The sequence below is a fragment of the Dermochelys coriacea genome, chromosome 1, assembly GCF_009764565.3.
Source record: "Dermochelys coriacea isolate rDerCor1 chromosome 1, rDerCor1.pri.v4, whole genome shotgun sequence".
NCBI classification, from domain to species: Eukaryota; Metazoa; Chordata; order Testudines; family Dermochelyidae; genus Dermochelys; species Dermochelys coriacea.
In genome coordinates, this window is record NC_050068.2 from 255,659,888 (window position 1) to 255,680,748 (window position 20,861).

Consider the following 20,861-nt stretch of genomic DNA (forward strand, 5'->3'; position numbering starts at 1 on the left):
AACTCCCAGAGCATTTCAGAGGGGGTTGGGCACTGAACTGCCTCAGGCCATTTCTCCATAATTTAACAGCAAAAATCCAAGTCATCTTTAAACTTTGACATGTGTTTAAAAACAAAACAAAACAGACATGTTCACTTACGCCTCTTACTATCCCTATGGGTGAGCTGGAGTCCAGAGGAAACAGAAGCAGGGTGGCTGATTTCTGCTAAGTGAGTTAAGATTTCCCCTGAGCCTTTTATGTATGCCAGCAGGAGGCACTGAATTGACAGACTCGTGTCAGACTGCATCCAGGATCCTGCTCCTAACGACTTCAAGTGAGCAATGTTCAGATCAGCAAACAATGGACCTCACCCTCCTGCATCTGAGATCAAGAGAGTCACGTGCATAGGTCTGCCACCAGGGGATGGTGCTCTTTGTCTGGCAACCCTCATGATACTGCATCTATTAATACATCACACATCTTTCAGAGTGCAGAGCATTGAACATAGATTCACATTTGAAACAGCCAAATGGGCCCAGGTCTGTTCTCTGTAAGACTGATACAAATCAGGAGTGAATTTCTGTGGAAGAGCACAGAATGTGGCCTTTCCACGTTTCGAAGGAATAGAGAAAGACACATTTGGGAGTCCAGCAATTACTATCAGGTGACTAGTATTACCAACCCTGAGTTTCAAAAATCATGAGTCAGGACTCAAAATCAAAATCATGAGATTTTTTTAAAATGCCTACTTTTTAAGACAAAGAATCCAAAATTATTTCTTATTTGCCTTCTGGTTTCGGAGCCCTTTGGGTCACAGGAGGTCACATTTTCAAGATTCTCTCCTCAGCCATGAAGACTAGAAACTTTTTTAAAAATGAAATCTGAGGTTGTTACGTAATCACTCAGTTACAGGAGCTGGGGCTTTAAGAACATGTACAGAACATCATGAGACTTGTAATAAAATTGCGAGAGGTAGCATCACTGGGAGCTCTATAGCCCATTAGTTAGGAAGATCTTCTGTGGCACTGCTGTTTTCCACATCATAACCCGTTTATCAGCAAAGCCAGAGACAGCTCAATGAGAGCAAGCAATGCTGGGCAAAGAAATCCAGTGTTAATCCTTGGAAAATACACAGACATCTCCATATTAAGGGTCTGTGGAACTGGCACACTGTCTCCATTCTTTATCTCCCTAGAGTAAAAGGGGCCTTTGCAAACCCAAGGCTTGCTTTGCAATATTGACACTAATGCTCCCATTAAGACTAATACTTGTATGTATGTTGAGGGCACTCCCACACATCAGATCAAAGGAAAGCAGGTGGTAGCAGTGCAAACTGGGAAGTTTATGCAAATCAGCATTCTGTAAATTTAATAGGCAAAGCTGTAAAAGGGACCCAGCAGTGTTCAAAAGCCCCAGGCTGTTTTTTTTTCTCCCCTCAATCCAGTCTTGGATTTGATGGCAGCTCATACAATCTGTTGGTCGCCTGCAGAAAGTGTATAAACCTTGATTTCATGGTGACAGGAATGCAAGTGATACCAGGCCTGGCATTAATAAAGCAGAGACTTCCTTCACAGAGAGATACGGCTTTGAAGTGCATTGATCTGAATACAATCAAAAAGCTGGATGTATTTAATATGTAGAGCCCTGGCAACGTGCATTAGGGCTCATACAGTTAAAAGATGCCTATTGGATTGACGACTCATGGGGTCTCACAGGAATCAGCAGAGGCCTTTCCGGCCTCATTGCTGTTCTTTCCTGATGGACACGTAAAATACTTGTCTCTATCCCCAGGCCATTTCCACACTTCATGTGTATTTTAGATCCGTCACGATACATCAATTATTTAAAAGAGGGGCGAACAGGATTATTTTCTTGTTACTGAGCTAAAACAGGTTTCAGAGTAGGAGCCATGTTAGTCTGTATCCGCAAAAAGAACAGGAGGACTTGTGGCACCTTAGAGACTAACAAATTTATTTGAGCATAAGCTTTCGTGAGCTACAGCTCACTTCATCGCATGCATTTATGCTCAAATAAATTTGTTAGTCTCTAAGGTGCCACGAGTTCTCCTTTTCTTTTTGAGCTAAAACAGATTCTCAGGTTAGTTTCAGACATTACACTGAACTTAACTAAGAATTCACCAAGGGTACACCAAGTACCAATAGATTTAATTATCTATTAATCAAGGACCCTGGATGGGATTTTGATTAGCACCTAAGTGATTTAGGAGCACAAATCTATTAATTCTGATACATTTTTAAGACTAAGTAGGGATCATTATGATCATTGAATCTGACCTCCTGGATAACACAGGCCTTAGAATTTCACCTCATAATTCATGCATTGAGCCTTTGTTTTTCTAATTCACTTAGAACTTAGTAACTTACTTTGCTCAAGGGTGTGAAAAAAACAACCCGAGCCACGTAAGTTACATCGACAAAGTGGTGTCGATTTTTTAAATTTTAAGCTATGGAAACTCCATTCGTTCAAGATATTTTTTAAAACAAATATAAAGGCTTTGAGCTTTTAAATTTCATTTATTGTTAATATTTTAACATTGAAATACTGACAGAATTCTGCAGGGCATGAAGGGATGATCTTTCAAAGCATTCAGCCTTTGTTTTTCTAATTCACTTAGTGAATAGGCATGTACAAGACCAAAAAAAAACAAAAAACAAAAAAGGTCTATCTGTTTCCCAAGGATTTTAAAATCTAAAGGGTTTAATAGTCTTCTCCTATAAGTCTCAACTCCAGTTGACACAGACCTCCTTTGCTTTGCTGGGATCTTCTATTCCACACATTCTGTTATCACAGACAACTCATTTGCTCCCCAAGAGATTTGAAACATGCTAATCTTTCCCTCTTCACTCTTTCACCATTCCTGACCACCTGACTATCCTAGGTTTCAAAGCTTGTCTAGCCTGGGGAAGGAGGACTGCCCCTTTACATACCTAATATGCAACACACGTGCTCATGCGTATGACAGATGGCTGGGAAAAAGTTTTCCTCCACGTGCTGTGATGCGGTCATCTGCTATTCCGGCATACACATGGGGACATAGCTCCCATTAGCATTAACTGCTACATATCAAGAGATGAACAGACCACTGGAATCTGAACAAACTTAGGGCTTGTCTATGCTGGCACTTAACAGTGCTGCAACTTTCTTGCTCAGGGGTGTGAAAAAACACCCCCCTGAGTGCTGCAAGTTTCAGCGCTGTAACGTGCCAGTGTAGACAGTGCTGCACTGGTAGCTACTCCCCTCGTGGGGGTGGGTTTTCTAGAGCGTTGGGAGAGCTCTCTCCCAGTGCTATGCTGTGACTACATAAGCCACGCTAAAGTGCTTCCATGGCAGCGCTTTAACATTGGCAGTGAGTCGACACCACAATAAAAGACTCATGGCTGGCCCAGATCAGCTGACTCGGGCAAGTGGGGCTCAGGCTGCAGGACTATAAAACTGCAGTGTAGACATTTGGGATCAGGCTGGAGCCTGGGCTCTGAGGCCCCCTGAAGAGGCAGGTCCCAGAGCCCATGATCCAGCCCAAACCTGAATTTCTACAGCTCAGTTTTATAGCCCATGAGCTTGAGTCAGCTGACCCAGGCCAGTTGTGGCTGTGCCTTGGGTCATTTACTGCAGTGTAGATGTACCCAGTGTGGCTTGTTTGGTGGTAGGATGGGAAGAGGGAAATCCAGTAATGAAGCCTGGGAAATTTTACTGCACTCTGATGTAGATTTCTGGTGCAAGGATAAGAGAATCTCAAGTCAAGTTCAACTAAGTTCATGAGGAGTGATAATAAACTGGCTGTCTACAAATCTCACACATATGAAGAGGGTTTTAGGAGCATCCTTTCACTGCAGCTGTTAAGGAACGCACTGTGTGGAGGAAAACAACTACCCTAGTTATTAGTGTCTGGTTCAGACCCTGTTCGTATCTGTCGTTGCACCTCTCACCTCCTCGGTGTGGCGTTGCAGGGCTTTTTTCAGTCTAGCACTTCCTGTAATCTTTCTGGTGCCACAACAGTCTCTCATTCTCTGTGGCCTAGCCCTCTGGCCAGGTCATTGCTCAACCATTCTCCTTTTGAGGTTAACAGAAAGGTCCCAAATAGAAAACCTCAGAGTCTAGTGGCTTTTGAACCTGGTCCTCAACCTCTGTCTGGGGCCCGCAATACTTGGCCTTCTCTCCTTCTGATGTCTATACATTCCTTCTTGGTCTGCAGAAGGTCAACTCATGCCCACCCTCTCTGCTGTATTCCAGCCCAGGAACCCTGTTGAGACAGCCAAGGACTGTTCCTTCAATTTCGCTGCCATTCCCACTGGGTTGCACCTACCTTTTGTATGGCTTCTCAACATGTTTCCCCAGGTCTCTGGATTTTACTAGCCCTGCCTGAAATCTATGGTTCCTCACCACTTATTAGGCAGCTACAGCAGAACCCCTCTTAGCTGTTCACAGCAGCTGGGTGGTGGTGAGTAATTCCTCTATCTCCAATGTGGGACTAGTCAGTCTTTCCCTCCTCCGAGCAGGAGTTTCCCATTCAACCCTGTCTCAGGAGCTAGGGTTATGCCTCAGGCCTCTTTGGCTCAGGTTAACCAGTCCTACACTCCATGAAGCAGAAGCTCCCCTTCTGCCCTCTCTCTGGAGCCAGGGTTATTACACAGGCCTCTTTCCCCTTGGTTCATCAATCTTCCCCTCCTTCAAGCAGTCATTCCCTCCCCAGCCCTTTTCTTGGGGCTAGGGTTGTGATTAAAGTCAGGTGCAAGGCTTTTGCCAATTCCCTTCAGCTGAACACCCTTCCCAATTAGCCTTCTACTCTGGAGGTTCAGCTGGTGTAGGCTGCCTTCTCCGGTGCCTATCTGCTATGGGGAAGGAGACATCCTTTATGCTGCTCCCAACTCTTCCTTCACCCAACTCCAACTTCCAGTTGGTTGGGTGAGAGGGGACCCTGTCCTGTCTTGTTTGCAAGGTTTCAGGACCTTAAAGGTGCAGTGTCCAGTTTCCTTCCCTAAGCACCATTCATTTCCAAGACCTTTAAGGTTTCTATATTTATCTGTTATACCCTTCTGAACCCTGTAGATCTGTGGCTCTCAACCTTTCCAGACTACTGTACCCCTTTGAGGAGTCTGATTTGTCTTGCATATCCCAAGTTTCACCTCACATAAAAACTACTTGCTTACAAAATCAGACATAAAAATACAAAAGTGTAACCGCCACTATTATTGAAAAATTGCTCACTTTCTCATTTTTACAGTATAACTATAAAATAAATCGACTGGAGTATAAATATTGTACTTACACTTCAGTGTACAGTATATAGTGCAATATAAACCAGTCATTGTCTGTATGACATTTTAGTTTGTACTGACTTCGCCAGTGCTTTCTGTATAGCCTGTTGTAAAACTAGGCAAATAGCTAGATGAGTTGATGTACCTCCTGGAAGACCTCTGTGTACCCCCAGGGATATGCATACCCCTGGTTGAGAACCATTGCCTTAAAGGGCTATGCCAGGTGGCAGGGTGGCCTGACTATGAGGCACTCCTGTCCTTGGTGGCGGACCATCCTTCCACAATAACTAGCCCAAATTTTGTGCAAAGTTTTTTGCATCTGACTCTATTTTTTTAGGGAGATTCCTGTCAATCGCACGTACATACCCAAAGCCTTGTGTGGCCCTGCCCATGGCTGCCCTGCTCCCCGGCCTTCATATCCTTTCATTGAAATGAATGTGCGCACACACACGCAAGCACAAACATGCTTTGGTTCCATTTCCAGACCCCAGAGCTGACAGTCTCCTCTCCTGGATCTGAAAAGAACTCCATGTGACAGGTATTGTTAGGGGAAAGCGAGAGAGGGAAGTCAAATCAAGCAGTTGTATCCTCAGATCTTATATCAGTTTGTTCTGTTCATTACACGGAAGGGGTTAAAATCATGTCAGCCCATCAGACACATACAGACTTTTAAATCTGGGATGCTGCCAGATGTCTTTGTGCCGTGAAGCCTTAGGCTGCCTTTCAACAGCAACTCTGCAAGTGCCAGTGAAATGTTGCTACATCATAATTCAGGTTGGGGAAGCACAAACCAAAAGAATCAGCCACCAGCTGGTATGCAGGACAGTCAGCTATGCTTGAAAGCTATTTAAGAAGTCAGGTCACTCTTGAGCCCTGGTCAATTGTTAGGAGACTTGTACTCACAAAGGGGTAACATTGCTGTGATTTTGCTGTGCAAATCTGGCAGTATGCTTTGAAAACATAAAGGTAAATTATGCCTCTAACTGTGAAGAGTTAATGCCCTTTACCAAACTGTTTTCCTTCATGGCTTCTGTTCTGTATTCTATTACTGCATCCACCTTAGACAGTGGAGGTGTCCTGTGGAATCATCTCTGACCTCTAGACTAAAAGCATCTAAAATATAATGCACATAACCAACTGTGTGCATCAGGAAGGGAGGGAAAACTTGGCACACAGGCAATCACAAGAGGTAGTGGACTAAGCACAGAGCTGGAAACCAGGAACTCCTAAGTTCTAATGTATGGCTTTGGAAAAGGTCAATTAATATTTGCGTTTCAATTTCTCCATTTAGACATGAGGAAAATAACACTCTGCCTAATGGATAGGGGTATTATAAGGCTTAGTTAATGTTTGTACTGCTGCAGCACTTTGGATATTCGAAGTGCTGCAGCATATAGCACTTACAAGTGCTTAGAATTATCATCAATCATCTGACCCCCTCAAGCAACCGATGAAGTGAGCTGTAGCTCACAAAAGCTTATGCTCACATAAATTTGTTAGTCTCTAAGGTGCCACAAGTACTCCTTTTCTTTTTGCGAATACAGACTAACACGGCTGCTACTTTGAAACCTTAGTTCATTAAGAGTCACAAAATTAGTCAGTCCTTTTTAAAGCCCGGCCACAGAGACTTTTGGGGAATGGTGAACATCTGGTCACGTTAGGGAATATATATTAAGAGATTTAAAAGACTGGGACTTTTCAGCTTGGAAAAGAGACAACTAAGGGGTGATATGATAGAGGTCTATAAAATCATGATGAATGAGGAGAAAGTAAATAAGGAAGTGTTATTTACTCCTTCTGATAACACAAGAACTAAGAGTCACCAAATGAAATTAATAGGCAGCAGGTTTAAAACAAACAGAAGGAAGTATTTCTTCACAAAACGCACAGTCAACCTGTTGAACTCCTTGCCAGAGGATGTTGTGAAGGCTAAGACTATAACAGGATTCAAAAAAGAACTAGATAAATTCATGGAGGATAGGTCCATCAATGGCTATTCGCCAGGATGAGCAGATGGTGTCCCTAGCCTCTGTTTGCCAGAAGCAGGGAATGGGTGACATGGAATAGTTCACCTGATGATTACCTGTTCTGTTCATTCATTCTGAAGCACCTGGTATTGGCTACTGTTGGGAGACAGAATACTGGGCTAGATGGACCTTTGTTCTGACCCAGTATGGCCATTCTTATGTTCTTATGTAGAGGGAAAACTCAGACATTTGAGCCAGAAACCAGTTTAACTGCAAATGTAAAGTCTCGAACCAAAAGTAAAGCTATGAGTGATGCATACAATAAAGTGAGCTGTAGCTCACGAAAGCTTATGCTCAAATAAATTTGTTAAGTCTCTAAGGCGCCACAAGTACTCCTTTTCTTTTTGCGAATACAGACTAACACGGCTGCTACTCTGAAATAGATCTTAGGAATGTAGAAATGGGGTTACCCGTATGACACTGAGATGAAGAGACAGCCCTCTCCACTTCCCTGGCTGGCCAACAGGGCTGATATATTATCAGATAGTGAACACAGTAGTTAATTCTGCACAGGTTATGATTACATTACTAATAAGTGCTAGGTATTCTTCGTACTATAAAGGGACTATTATCATTTGGTCAGAGGTGAGTAGAGCAGCTCAAGGGGCCTAAAAGCATACCTGCTGACTGCCACTTGTACTCAGTTTGAGGGTGTCTTTTGGAGGAAAGAGATGTATATGACTGCATATAGAATCATAGACTATCAGGGTTGGAAGGGAGGTCGTCTAGTCCAACCCCCTGCTCAAAGCAGGACCAATCCCCAACTAAATCATCCCAGCCAGGGCTTTGTCAAGCCGGACCTTAAAAACTTCTAAGGAAGGAGATTCCACCATCTCCCTGGTGACGCATTCCAGTGTTTCACCACCCTCCTAGTGAAAAAGTTTCTCCTAATATCCAACCTAAACTTCCCCCACTGCAACTCGAGACCATTACTCCTTGTTCTGTCATCTGCTACAACTGAGAACAGTCTAGATCCATCCTCTTCGGAACCCCCTTTCAGGTAGTTGAAAGCAGCTATCAAATCCCCCCTCATTCTTCCCTTCTGCAGACTAAACAATCCCAGTTCCCTCAGACTCTTCTCATAAGTCATGTGTTCCAGTCCCCTAATCATTTTTGTTGCCCTCCACTGGACGCTTTCCGATTTTTACACATCCTTCTTGTAGTGTGGGGCCCAAAACTGGACACAGTACTCCAGATGAGGCTTCACCAATGTCGAATAGAGGGGAACAATCACATCTCTTGATCTGCTGTCAATGCCCTGACTTATACATCCCAAAATGCCATTGGCCTTCTTGGCAACAATGGCACACTGTTGACTCATATCCAGTTTCTCGTCCACTGTAACCCCTAGGTCCTTTTCTGCAGAGCTGCTGCCTAGCCATTCAGTCCCTAATCTGTAGCGGTGCATGGGATTCTTCCGTCCTAAGTGCAGGACTCTGCACTTGTCCTTGTTGAACCCCATCAGATTTCTTTTGGCCCAATCCTCTAATTTGTCTAGGGCCCTCTGTATCCTATCCCTACCCTCCAGCGTATCTACCTCTCCTCCCAGTTTAGTGTCATCTGCAAACTTGCTGAGGGTGCAATCCACACCATCCTCCAGATCATTAATGAAGATATTGAACAAAACCGGCCCGAGGACCAACCCTTGGGGCACTCCACTTGATACTGGCTGTCAACTAGACATGAAGCCATTGATCACTACCCGTTGAGCCCGACAATCTAGCCAGCTTTCTATCCACCTTATAGTCCATTCATCCAGGCCATACGACTTTAACTTGCTTGCAAGAATACTGTGGGAGACCGTGTCAAAAGCTTTGCTAAAGTCAAGGAACAATACATCCACTGCTTTCCCCTCATCCACAGAGCCAGTTATCTCGTCATAGAAGGACCATGAATAGTTAAAGATCAATTAATTGCCAAAATCATGTTATCTCATTATACCATCTCCTCCATAAACTTATCGAGTTTAATCTTGATGCCAGATAGGTCTTTTGACCCGACTGCTTCCCTTGAAAGGCTATTCCAGAACTTCACTCCTCTGATGGTTAGAGACCTTCATCTAATTTCAAGTCTAAACTTCCCAATGACCAGTTTATATCCATTTGTTCTTGTGTCCACATTGGTACTGAGCATAAATAATTCCTCTCCCTCTCCAGTATTTATCCCTCCGATATATTTATAAAGAGCAATTATATCTCCCCTCAACCTTCTTTTGGTTAGGCTAAACAAGCCAAGCTCCTTGAGTCTCCTTTCATAAGGACAGGTTTTCCATTCCTCGGATCATCCTAGTAGCCCTTCTCTGTACCTGTTCGTTTGAATTCATCCTTCTTAAACGTGGGAGACCAGAACTGCACACAGTATTCCAGATGATGTCTCACCAGTGCCTTGTATAATGGTACTAACATCTCCTTATCTCTACTGGAAATACCTCGTCTGATGCATCCCAAAACCGCATTAGCTTTTTTCACGGCCATATCACACTGGCGGCTCATACTCACCCTGTGGTCAACCAATGCTCCAAGGTCCTTCCCCTCCTCCGTTACTTCTAATTGATGCATCCCCCACTTATAACTCAAATTCTTGTTATTAATCCCTAAATGCATGACCTTACACTTCTCACTATTAAATTTCATCCTATTACTATTACTCCAGTTTACAAGGTCATCCAGATCCTCCTGTATGATATCCCAGTCCTTCTCTAAAAATTGGCAATACCTCCCAGCTTTGTATCATCCTCAAACTTTTAGCACACTCCCACTTTTTGTGCCGAGGTCAGTAATAAAAAGATTAAATAAGATTGGTCCCAAAACCGAGCGCTTTAAAAAAACCTGGCTGATGAGCTAAAACTAGCTATTCCTTCTTGCTTCACTGACTTTGTTTTCATCTCTCCTCCAGAATTAAACCCAAGCCTCCAGAATTGAAAAGACTAGTGCACTAACTCTGTGCATGCTGCAGTTGGCCATCTTTTAATAATCTGCATTATATTCTCAGACCCTTGCTTTCATTCCCAAGCAGAAAAATACAAAAGAGATACCAGCATAAATGTAATTTGTTTTTTCAAGTCTCTAAAAGAGTGGCATGGGACAACGGAGAGTTAACTAAGACCAACCAAATTCTATTTAGCAATTAACTCAAGCTATAGGCACTCTCCTGTTTTTATCTGTTGAGAGAATCTGACCTCTCTCTATAAACAATGGGCCAAATTCTGCCCTCACTTATACCTATGCAGCCACATCAATTTCCATAGGTTCCTACTGGTGCTACAAAGAGCAGAATTTATCCTATTACATGTTGTAGTATGGCAGTGAACATTTTGCAGAGTATAATACATTCATATATAATTCAGAATTATACTTTGGGAAGGATGATTTTGAGATTAAGGCACAAGACTGAAAATTCCCTGCTTTGCTATAGACATCCTGTGTGTCCTTGGGTAAGTCATTTAACCGCTCTGTGCCTCAGTTTCTCCATCTGTAAATATGAATAATGATGCTTTTGTACCTTAAAAGTGGTTTTGTGAGGCTAAATTAATTAAAGTTTATTAATTATTATGGAGATTAACTCAATAGAAAAACCTAGATAAATAAATGTAAAAAAAATAAATAAACCCAGAATTATTCCACTATATGCGATAAATAAGTAATGTATTTCAAAATAATGAGGAAGCTAAGTTTAGTATACAATAATCAGAAGATATTTGAAACCGAAAAATGGTATTGTTTTGAAAACAAAAGAATACATCATAACCTGTGTGCCCAACTCAAATGACAAATTAGTCAATGCATAAAGAGTCTGGCTTCAAAGCTGATCTATGCAATCATCCTTTCTGTATGTACAGGGTTAATTTCTTTAGGACCGATTATGGTTAACCCTGTGTGGGTGACAAGGTTGGGTATGCAGCAGGAATCTTTCCCCCTTGAGCTCCTATGGAGGCACTATCACATGTGGAAGTGGAACTCAAGGAGTGCATGGACTGTGAAAGCCTAGCACAGATGGTGAACTCCCAGTCGTGTGTGTGTGTAACCCTCTCCACACCAGCCATACAAAGCTGAGCTGCCATGTGGGTGCACCTACTGTACCACATAAGAGGGTGAAGGAACTTTCACACCAGCCTGTGCTCCCCAGAGCCGTTGGAACAATTATGGTTGAGGTGCCTCAATAGGCATTCCACATGTAGACTATCGCAGGACCGGAATCTATACACAGTATGGCATTCAATACATATTGCAGTGTATTGGATACAGAAAAATCCCTAGAGACATCCTGGTGGCTAGCCTGTCATTCCACTGAAGCAGCTATCCCCATTAAAAATGCAATCGTACAAGATTGTTCCTAGGCAGCTTCAACTATCACAAAAGCACTTGACAGCAGTTATAAAGAACATAAAATCTATTAATTCTATAAGGCCAGAAGGGACCTCCTGCATTATACAACCTATAGACCCTCACCCAGTGATTCCTGGAGCAAGTCCATAACTTCTGGTTCAAAACTAACTCAAACAAACAGTCTGCCTTTTATCAACACCCATCCTATCTGGTCCAAGACAGCTTTCTAACCAGAACATAAAAATGGAATAGAAAACAAAAACAAAAAGTAATAGCCACCCAAAAGCCTGACTGAAGAAGACAGCCTTTTACCACTCTGTGAAGCTCATTAGACTCAGGCTAGAAGTCATGGGAGCACGTTTCAAGCGCCCCAGTAGACATCAGATGCTGCTACAGAACATAGGGAATTCACCAGTTTCTTAAGAAACTAGATCTCAGATCATGACTGCGCAGAAGTCCTTGCCAGGCACTGTTTACTGGCTAATTGGTTACCAGGAAGGAATCCTAACAGATTTCCTGATATAAATCAAGACTTGATTTTAGTTCTGCTGAAGGCAGAATACTGAATGTTGCCATGATGCATTATAGCTGTCATACTATAGAGGCAGCTGGCTTGTCCTCGCTATTTGCTTTTGTTACAATGCTTCATTTCAGACTCCATCCCTTGGGGTCACTGGCAGCCATAGCCTCCTGAGAGTTCCTCACTAACAAGGAGCTGTAACACTGCAGACCTCTGGTAAATCAACAGGCCTAACGGGTATCTTGCTGCAACCTTGGCACCTGCCTGAACATCTAGAACATGGAGTGCTAAAGCAACAGTGAAGCTCTGGCAGGAAAAACACTGTGAAGTGAAAGCTAGTTTGTAACTCTGTTTTAAATGATATTCCTGTTCAGTTATAGAATGGTTGCCACTTACTAGAAAAAGAGCCCGCACTAGGCGTAAGCAAACCAAACAATTGCATAGGGCCCTGAGTAGCTCCGGGCCCCCCCCTCCATAGCAGTGCTGCTGATTTGAAGTATACATTGTCCCCACATGTAAAATAGTTAGGGGTGAGGACAAAGTCACAAAGTTCAGCCACCAGGTTAGCCGTGACATTATCGGAGATACTGTTCCTAACGGCTTGTAGTCCATCTTTGTGTGGAATGTTGGTGTAGAGGGCTTCTACATCCATAGTGGCTAGGATGGTGTTTTCAGGAAGATCACCGATGGATTGTAGTTTCCTCAGGAAGTCAGTGGTGTCTCGAAGATAGCTGGGACTGCTGGTAGCGTAGGGCCTGAGGAGGGAGTCTACATAGCCAGACAATCCTGCTGTCAGAGTGCCAATGCCTGAGATGATGGGGTGTCCAGGATTTCCAGGTTTATAGATCTTGGGTAGCAGATAGATTACTCCAGGTCGGGGTTCCAGGGCTGTGTCTGTGCGGATTTGTTCTTGTGCTTTTTCAGGGAGTTTCTTGAGCAAATGGTGTAGTTTCTTTTGGTAACCCTCAGTGGGATCGGAGGGTAATGGCTTGTAGAAAGTGGTGTTGGAGAGCTGCTCATGAAAGCTTATGCTCAAATAAATTTGTTAGTCTCTAAGGTTCCACAAGTACTCCTTTTCTTTTTGCGAATACAGACTAACACGGCTGCTACTCTGAAACCTAGCAGCCTCCTGTTCATATTCCGACCTATTCATGATGACAACAGCACTTCCTTTGTTAGCCTTTTTGATTATGATGTCCGAGTTGTTGGGGACAATATATACCTTCAAATCAGCAACACTGCTATGGGTACCCGTATGGCCCCACAGTATGCCAACATTTTTATGGCTGACTTAGAACAACGCTTCCTCAGCTCTCGTCCCCTAATGCCCCTACTCTACTTGCGCTACATTGATGATATCTTCATCATCTGGACCCATGAAAAAGAAGCCCTTGAGGAATTCCACCATGATTTCAACAATTTCCATCCCACCATCAACCTCGGCCTGGAAGATCCACTTCCTGGACACTATGGTGCTAAAAAGTGATGGTCACATAAACACCACCCTATACTGGAAACCTTCTGACCGCTATTCCTACCTACATGCCTCAAGCTTTCATCCAGACCACACCACATGATCCATTGTCTACAGCCAAGCTCTACGATACAACCGCATTTGCTCCAACCCCTCATACAGAGACAAACACCTACAAGATCTCTATCAAGCATTCTTACAACTACAATACCCACCTGCTGAAGTGAAGAAACAGATTGACAGAGCCAGAAGAGTACCCAGAAGTTACCTGCTACAGGACAGGCCCAACAAAGGAAATAACAGAACACCACTAGCCATCACCTTCAGCCCACAACTAAAACCTCTCCAACGCATCATCAAGGATCTACAACCTATCCTGAAGGATGACCCATCACTCTCACAGATCTTGGGAGACAGGCCAGTCCTTGCTTACAGACAGCCCCCCAACCTGAAGCAAATACTCACCAGCAACCACAAACCACACAACAGAACCATTAACCCAGGTACCTATCCTTGCAACAAAGCCCACATATGCCCAAACTGTGTCCACATATCTATTCAAGGGACACCATCATAGGGCCTAATCACATCAGCCACACTATCAGAGGCTCGTTCACCTGCACATCTACCAATGTGATATATGCCATCATGTGCCAGCAATGCCCCTCTGCCATGTACATTGGCCAAACTGGACAGTCTCTACGTAAAAGAATAAATGGACACAAATCATTCGTCGAGAATTATAACATTCAAAAACCAGTTGGAGAACACTTCAATCTCTCCGGTCACTCGATTACAGACCTGAGGGGGGCTATCCTTCAACAAAAAAACTTCAAAAACAGACTCCAACGAGAGACTGTTGAATTGGAATTAATTTGCAAACTGGATACAATTAACTTAGGCTTGAATAGAGACTGGGAGTGGATGGGTCATCACACAAAGTAAAATTATTTCCCCTTGTTTATTCCCCCCTCCACCCCCCACTGTTCCTCAGATGTTCTTGTCAACTGCTGGAAATGGCCCATCTTGATTATCACTACAAAAGGTCCCCCCGCTCTCCTGCTGGTAATAGCTCACCTTAAGTGATGACTCTGGTTACAGTGTGTATGGTAACACCCATTGTTTCATATTCTCTATGTATATAAATCTCCCCACTGTATTTTCCACTGAATGCATCCGATGAAGTGAGCTGTAGCTCATGAAAGCTTATGCTCAAATAAATGTCTTAGTCTCTAACGTGCCACAAGTACTCCTTTTCTTTTGCGAATACAGACTACCACGGCTACTACTCTGAAACCTGTCATTGTTCTGTCACAGACTCACTTGGGCACATTGCTTAGGGTACATGACGTGTGACTGCAGCTTGTGTACATATACCTGAATTAGCTTTATTCCAGCTAGCGTGGGCAGTAAAGCAATAAAGCCATGGCAGCCTGTGCTTCAGTGCGGGCTGTGCAAGCCCACCTGGAACCCTGGGTAACTTTACTTGCGGGGCCAGCCCATGCTGCTGCACCTTCACTGCTCCAGGGACCTCAGTTACCTAGATTAAAGCTAATTTGGGTATGTCTGCATGCCCATGAGTCTGTGTGTGCCTCAGTTCCCATCTGTACATTGGGGATAATAGCACATCCCTACCTCACAGGAGTGCTGTCAGAATATACGCAGGAAAGAGTGTGAGGCACTCAGATACTGTGGTGATGGGGGGATCCTAGGTCTTTAAAATAGCTGGATAACTTTCAGAAGTGACATTTTTAAGAGTGTCTCTCAGTACCCTTAGCCAGATACTTTAAACAACCGTAGAGAAGGGGTGCAAACCAAGAGCTTTGGTAGACACATTTAAAAATAAAGTAAATGCTTCCTCTGTTCACTGCAGCACTTAATGTATAGTCAGTCAATCGATTCCAATCTGAGCTAGGCACTCAGATGGCCCCCAGCACTGTAGTATCTGAGCACCTTCTAAGGAGGACTCTGCTAAGGGAAAAGGCCTAGTCAATAAAACCCGGCAGTGGAATAGAGAAATAATAAGAGTTACCGGTGAAAATAAAACAATCCTGTTAAACAACAGGCCATTGCCTTCAGAGTTCACTTCAAGGCAACAGTCCCACTTTCCTGGAGAAGTGGGACTCCATGTCACCTATCCTTGCTACTTTTGTTTCAGCACATCTCCACCCAAAGTATCCCACAGCCAGACTAGAGAGGACCTTAGGAAGTGGAAAGCCTCCCTCAACCCCCTCTTCTCACTCTCAGCAATGGAGAATCTAGCCCTTATCAGCAGGCGTATGCAGATTAGTTTATTTGGGACACAAGCCTGCAGATCACCTCACAGCAATACGTCATTTACAAGGCCACCCTCTTGTTTGTTCCCTTTGAGCAGGGTTTAAATTACAAGCACAGCTTCTGGGGATATTTCACCCTCCTCGTGGCCACTGTCAAGCTCTTATTAATAGTAGCAATGTTATATTGTGCTCTTGTTATGGGCTTCTGAGCTGCACAATCATTGTGTGGTTATTTCTCACTAACTATATAATATGCAGTTCTCTGCAAACTGGCTGCCAGTCATTATTAGACACAGTGGAGGGATCTGCGTAATCACCGCATGGTTATTCCTTGATAACTGTATTGTAAATATGCAAACCTCTATCCTGATTGAGTAAGAAGCCAATTGCCAAAGAGGAGTCATGGCAATCAGAGTTTTCTAATTGTTTGTCAGCAACAAAAATGCCACTCCCATAAAGCAAAGCAGGAAAATGGCAACTTTAACATCAAAGGCAGGTGGTGGGGAAGGGTAATCTAGGATGAAGAGAAAGCCAAGCTGCCACACTGCTTAAATGGAAAGCAACCCATTTTGCCCCAACATTTGTCTTTAAATTGGAATCCCACCCCCGCCCCACCAATTCAGTTTTGAAAACATAAGACAAGAGGCTTGCGGACCATCAGGGAGGGACGTCAGTGAAAAAGGAGATGGCTGAGGGGAGCAGGAAAAATGTGGAGTGAGCAAGGAGGAGCAGTTTGACAGCCCTCTGTATTGTTTCCCTTCACTTTTATTTACAGTTTCAGTTAAGAATGTCAGTATTGCAATAACGTCAAGACAACTCTAATTTATTGGCTACTAATCATTCCCTGGGCTAACAAACTCCAAAGCTCAAAACCCAAAACAGTTTATCTACTAAAATCACCTTGGCTTTCAGTTGCCGAGTTTATTTGCTTTGATACTAGGACAATAAGAGAGAGAAAAAGATATTCAGCCTAGGATATAGTTATTACCTCAGACACAGATCACACCCTTACTAGGCTTCTATATTAACAACTGACTTTTTTACAGCACCTTTACTTCTGAAGGATTACAGATGGAGTAAACATTGGTCATTCATCAGCCTCTGAAATGCAGCCACCTCTGGTGTGGAATGCAGTGGCCAGAATGCAGCAGCCATTGTGCAACACGACCACTTTTCACTTTTTTTTTAAAAGGAGGAGGAGAATTATTTAATTCAGATGAAAGTGCAAGAGGAATTTTAGGGAGGCAGAACACAATTTGGCCTGGACACCAAGATTAAGGGAAAGTACCTAGTAGATAGAGACTCTGTTTCACATATAATCTGAAATACGGATTAGAATTTATTGTTCCCATAACTACTGTGGTCAGGTTAGGGCCCCTCACTCATCATCCACATTCAAACTGCAGTCCCCCAGGGTGCACCTGGCCTGCATTACACCAGAGCCCATTTTGGCAAGGGCTAAGTTGACAAGAAGGCCAGTACCACCAAAGGGACAGGAGGCCACCGTTTGGAGAAGGCAGTAGCTGGGAAAGTAATAACGTTAACAACATTGAAATGAGCAAAAGGCTTGTATCCCTCCATGCCCCTCATTATTACAATTCATAACCTCAGCCCAGGAAAATGATATCATTGCATGAATCTCCGCAATTAACAGGGAGAGTGACCTCAGATTTCAAAGCATGGTCTCTGCCCCCAGTGAATTGACAATGACATTAGCTTCCCTGGGAAGAATCTGGCATTTTGCCCACCTCTGAACCACACTGCTGACACCGAGGCAGAAGCAAACAATGTATTCACCCAACCAGGGATAAATGCTGCAACTGAATCCCAGCCTACAACTGCCGTAGTGTCACCAAGAACACTTCCCTCACCTCCTCACTGAATTCCCTATGTGCAGCTCTCCAGGAGCAGCATGCAACAGTCCAGCAACAATAAGCAGAGTGAGCCTCCTTTTAAACATAAGGATGAGCTGCCTAAGTAGTTTTTTAAACTGTGAGCTCTCTTTGTATCGAGGCTCCGATGATCTCATTATGTCAATATGTAGGAGACTCAATTATTCCTATTCTGTAGCAGTGGCATCTTTGGTCCCCAAGTTGAAGCGGGTTTTATTTAGGGACGGACAAACTTCTTTTGCTTCAATCTCAGCTCACTTGGCTGTTTTGAAAGTTGGACTCAAACTCAGATACAATTATGGCTTTGTTCTACTTAGGATCACAAAAAAGGAGCAGAGTGCACATGTAAGAGAACAGCTAATGACAAAAATACACCATACATTAAACACCCACTTGAGTCAGCCTAGCTTTTTCAGATGAAGTGAAGACGGTCCTAAATAGGGGCTATAGCATATTATATTCAGCAGTCTCTTTGCTGGTCCTGCGTCACTGAATACAAACATTGAACACAGAGAAGGGTGTCTCAAATCACACAAGGGGCCCAATTCAACATTGTCCTATCTAACGTGAAGTCATTTACACCTATGCAAAGTAGGTGCTCCCGGATCAGCATGGGAGTGGTTTTACAACCACTTTGGTTCTCGGGGTGCACAGGTGTAAATGCTGTAAGGCAGTGGAGAATTAGACTCAAGATTATCCCCCCAATATCAGATTCCACCAGAGACATCTAGAACTGCCAGGCCATATCACAAGAATAATGTAAAGATAAGCAGGGGAAAGGGTGTATTATGGATGGAATATCAATCATGTTGGGACCTCCCCCATCTCCTGGCCCCGAGAGGAAGCCAGGAAAGGGGGAGATATCTGGGAGTGGAGGCAAATGAACTAAACTTATAAAAGGTTTGATTTCAGGGAATGCCAAGGAATCAGGTCAGTTCTTACTTTAACTGAACCAGTGTGATCAATCCAGGTTCCAAGGCAGTCATTCAATACATGTCTCCTTTTATGTCTGTCTGTCTGCTCTCTTTGTAGGGAAACTTCATGTCCCCCAGAGTCAGTGTCTGATGCTGTCTGAGCAGAGATTCTGTTTTCCCTGGAACTCACTGGAAGGGTCTATAAAGTTCCAACTGATGTAAAACATGGTCAGTGAGATATATTGTTCCATCTGGCCTGCAACTTTACGGAGAGCCGGGGAGGAAAAATACTTTCCTCGCGGAGCCCAATAAGAGAAGGGGAAGTGGGGGAATAAAAACAGAATGAGGGATAAGCCTTTGGGTTCCATATATTGGGATATAAGACTAACTCATTAAATGAAATGGATCTAGGCTTTAGACAGTGGGACAACCCTGTGTTAACTAGTTGAAAGTATGTCGTCTGTTACAAAATAGGCATCTTAGTATCATCACCACAAACCCCCCTCTATGTCTTAGCGCTACATTACCTAGTGACGGTCATCCTAAAGGAACCCCTTCTTGACAGAACTACCACCACCCGACCTAGGTAGTCTCCTGATAATAGGGGAAAGGGGATGGTACATAAAGGTGGGGCCGATGCTAATTTCCTGTGTAAATTTGCATACTCCTGCTATTCCAAACAACATGAATCTGTGGGTTCCAGTTCAAAGTCTCACCCTCTCTGAGAGCTGCCCATCCCATCCCATGTGATTAGAAGAGAGAATTAAAGTCTGTGGATACACTTCAGTAGAATGTTATTTAGGCCACAGGTTTATGAGAAGATCTAATCAGTTTATACTTTCTAATCAGCCATCGAGGATCTCCTGATTTCTCTCCTCTCCCACCCTATAGGTACAGGTAGATCAGCAGCAGATAGAAATAATTGCCTCTCCTAGTCATTCACACTTTCTTTCCCATGTTAGCGAATCCAGTTACAGACTGTTCGCCATTTATCTCCACCTGCTGTGACAAATGTTCTAATTTGCTTTCCCATTCCCACACCTCATTGCAGGTTTCATAGATTAATACACACCAGTTGTCTCATCCCTGCTCCATTTAATTTCAGATATCTGACTGGCAATCTATGATGTTCCATTTTCCTCAAATCAGCTTTGTACACTACTAGGTTTATCCAGATTTCTTTAACTCATCAGGCAGTTTCTGTATCTCACCTTTTCTAATTACATTTATAATATAGACACTTTATAGATCACTGCTGCATTCATATATAACACAAGCACCTCCAAATACATGCACAGGGACATTGTGTGTGGGTGTGTATATATTATACATGAACACATATGCAATGTGTACATATAGACAAAGACAACCACTACATGTCTTGTGTGAGTGTGTACACACATACACACAATCCCTTCCTCCCCCAAACTCCCCAGGAAAATAGTCCACATAGGCTATATTTTTTTTAAAAAGCTCACAGACAGGCTCTGTATTATACTGGTGAATCCCATTTCCACTCACTTCCTTACCTTCCCTCAGTCTGCTAATCCAGAGGCCCTTGTTCTCTTCCCCTCCTGCACACAAACTGCAAGTCCCTTCTTCTGCCTCGCATTCACAGCACACTGGCAGGATTTGGCGTCATCCCATAGCCCTGGATCCTTATCACCCTATTGGCTGAAGCCAGCTAGTAAATGTAATTAGGCTCCTCCTTATAGCTATATTATCACAGGAGCAGAATGAATAATTTAGTAAAACAACTGATGGGCAGGCTTGGATGTCAGAGATTTCTGCCTCCACTAGCAGGCTTTTCCCTTATACCTCTCACTGAGAAAGGGGAGGGCAAACCACCCAGATTTTGTCACTCTCTTAGTCAAAAGCCTCCAGTATAAACAGAGGAAAGGGAACCATGGATTCTCCACTTGTAAACCCCCTACATTCCCCCACACCCTGCTGGTCTCCACTATTTCTTCTTGTGCAACCCTCCCTAACCCAAAACATAATATTCCTCTCCAGACTGGCCATACGATCGTACTGCATGGGGAGAAGTAAAGCACTAAAGACAATTTCTGTCCAGATAAATCAATACAGCAAAATATCAAATGCTTCCTGTCTTCCCTTGATACAAATATGTTATGAAAAATAGAACTGTTCTGCAGGAGGAGCAGAACACATGGAAA

At 43.5% G+C, this 20,861-nt stretch overlaps 1 protein-coding gene across 1 annotated transcript in view; it reads right to left on the minus strand.

The window, feature by feature from the left end:
- SYN3 (synapsin III) overlaps positions 1–20,406 on the minus strand; it is a 274,735-nt gene extending 254,329 nt beyond the window's left edge. Inside the window, exon 1 of the mRNA XM_038386748.2 lies at positions 20,214–20,406. The gene's annotated coding sequence lies outside the window, so the exon portion shown is untranslated. The remainder of the gene's footprint in view (positions 1–20,213) is intronic.
- Between the last annotated feature and the right edge of the window lie 455 nt (positions 20,407–20,861).